The sequence below is a fragment of the Copadichromis virginalis genome, linkage group LG2, assembly GCF_057382275.1.
Source record: "Copadichromis virginalis isolate Kocher_CV1m ecotype Utaka linkage group LG2, C_Virginalis_male_GT1.1, whole genome shotgun sequence".
Classification (NCBI taxonomy): Eukaryota; Metazoa; Chordata; class Actinopteri; order Cichliformes; family Cichlidae; genus Copadichromis; species Copadichromis virginalis.
The window spans coordinates 11,931,996-11,934,531 of record NC_140619.1 but is presented as its reverse complement, the minus strand read 5'-3'; the positions used below and the strand labels follow the sequence as shown (position 1 = coordinate 11,934,531).

General features: G+C 45.3%; 1 long non-coding RNA gene across 1 annotated transcript; it reads right to left on the bottom strand.

Moving 5' to 3' along the window:
* Positions 1-777: 777 nt before the first annotated feature.
* On the bottom strand, positions 778-1,208 carry LOC146717051 (uncharacterized). The gene is made up of 2 exons (XR_014915836.1): positions 991-1,208; positions 778-911 (listed from the first exon to the last, which is right to left on the bottom strand). It is a non-coding gene; the product is annotated as an uncharacterized LOC146717051 (long non-coding RNA).
* Positions 1,209-2,536: the final 1,328 nt, after the last annotated feature.

Here is a 2,536-nt window from a genome sequence, read left to right as displayed (position 1 = left end):
TACATTATGTCACATTTTCTGTCATCTGCACCTTGTGCATCCTCCCAAAATACACAACCCCACCCAGCTAGCAAATAGGGTCCGGGAGTCCCTGATGATGATGGAGCCATCCATTATTTACCCAGCAGTCCAGCAGACAAAAAGTAAAAGAAAATCAATTATTTAAACGGGAATTATTCTAGTGCTGCTTTGAATGTTAAAGAGGAGGAGCGTGGTGGGATACCTACAAAGACTGCAAGAGAAGACAGAAAATGTGATGGAAAGAAAAGGACAAAGAAATGTATAAATATGAGAGAATCAGAAGCTCAGACATGGATAAAGTTGGAGAAGAAATGTTGATGATAGAAACTGATCCAGAATTTATCCTTTTTATCTGGAAAAAAAAAATGTAAGATTGTCTGATTTCCTATAATTCATTCAAAATCAAAAATGGTGACAAGACACTGGAAACAGGCAAAGCTGCATCTGTAAAAAACACAAGACTTCTGGATGAGACCAAAGTGGAGATGTTTGTCCATAAAGTAGAGTACTATGTTTGTAAAAAGGTGAACACAGCGTTTCAGCAGAAACATCTCACATCAACTATCAATACAGTGGTGGAGGTGTGATGATTTTGGAACCTTCCAGTCAACTAAAGTACTCTGGAGTTAGAAGGGATCCATCTGTCCCACGGCTAAAGCTTAGCTGAAACTGTGTCATCAGCAGGACGACGATCCAAGTAGCCGGACCTTAAGAGAGTGTCACGGAGGAGCAGGGAGGACTCGGCGCAGACTGAAATCTCAGAAAAACAGGTTTATTTACACACTCCAGGTGCACTATATACAGGTGAAGGAGAAGGGGGCCAGGGTTCCCAGGGGTGCAGAGCGGGGTCGGGAAAAGCGTCCAGAGTCTCCAAACCAAACACGAGAAATCTGCATACAGAGAACAAGGGTTAGCACGGAACTTTCACGGACAGAGCTCAAAACTGGCTGAGGCTAAAGTAGCACTGACGAGCGTTATTCAATAGTCCAGCGGCGAGGTGCTCTCAGTCACTGCCTTAAGTAGCGGGAGCAAACAAGGTGAGGAGCCACAGGTGATTGCCTACAGGTGGTGGAGGCCGGGAGCTCACAATGAGCTCCGCCCAGGCAGCGAGCAGAGAGAGAGGAGAGAGAGAAAAGACAAAACATAACATGTAGCCACACAGGGCCAGCCGAGCAGGCACGGGGACCATGACAGAGAGCTTAATGAACTGCACCCATATTATAAAGAAGAATGGGCCAAAATGCATGCAAATGACATCACGGGACTTTCGGCTGCGTTGCTATAACAACCCACGCACATTAGGTGATGCTCAACGGTAATGAAAAATGACTGAAACCGAGCCAACTAGAGCCAAGTAGGTACTAATATAAAAGAAACTAAAACTACTGATAGAGTCAGTTATTTCAAGTTATTGCTGCACTTAGATGCACTTAATTTTTCACATGACCGTATTTCACCAGCTGGGTCCACATCGTCCTTTTAGGTTTGACAGCAGTTTTAGTAGATGAAGTTGAATTGCTTAAACATGAATTGTGCTGCGGTTTGCGGAAGGCCTCGGAGGGGGCTGGCAGTGGCACCTGGGCCTAGCAGATACAGTTGGCAGGTGACTTATTTGTTTGTCAAAAGCAAACAGCGACCTCCATGAAAAAGTGCAGTTCCTTTAATGGACACTTGAGGCTGGCTCCAGAAGTCAGTCAGTCGCACAGACTCACACGTTCAAGCATCAAATTAAACATTATTAAAAATCATGTTTACAGGAAAGGGTGGTTGCTTTGTTGTATTTTTTAAAGCATTTTTCACTCTGACAGACAGTTTGGCTTCCTGTGAGGTGCAGGTCATTCAAGACGTCTGTGCTGCAGTTTTGATAAGTAAAATGTTAGTATGGTATCTGTCTGTAAGTCAGCAGATGGGTGTCTGCAGGTTGCTAAATAAACCTGCTAGTGTTAGTTGATAACGTCAAGCACTGTAAAAGATTAAAGAATGCTTTATTCATAATCATTGTACAATGTATATAATTAGAGCAAAAATAACCCAAACTGTGAACAACAGAAGCAGCATATCCGTGTCATTCTCCCATCGCTCTGTCCATGTATCTGTTTGTCCATCTGTCCTCTCCTGTCAGCAAACTCAGCTAGAGAGAAAATATGGAAATGGCCGCCGCTCTGCTCCTTCATTATTCATATTTCAGTAGCCGGCGAATAATCAGATTATGGCTGATGAACATGCTGAATTATTCAGGAAGCCGTGATTGGGCCAGGGAGGCGACCTGGGGGCACTGAGGGGAAGAAGACTGGAAACAGGATCCGTTGGGTGCTGAAGGTCCCCCCCTCCTTGCCTCTCTGCTGGGGGTCCTTCCACTCTCTTGCCACTTGCCGGCCACTTTCCAGCTCAGCTGCTGGGTTAATGACCACGCGGCAGAGAGAAAGGGAGGGGGCAGCGCGGGGGACCTGATGATGCGCTCTCACTCAGACTTCCTGTGAGGAGCGCAGGTTGAATAATTGAGAGGTGTTGAATT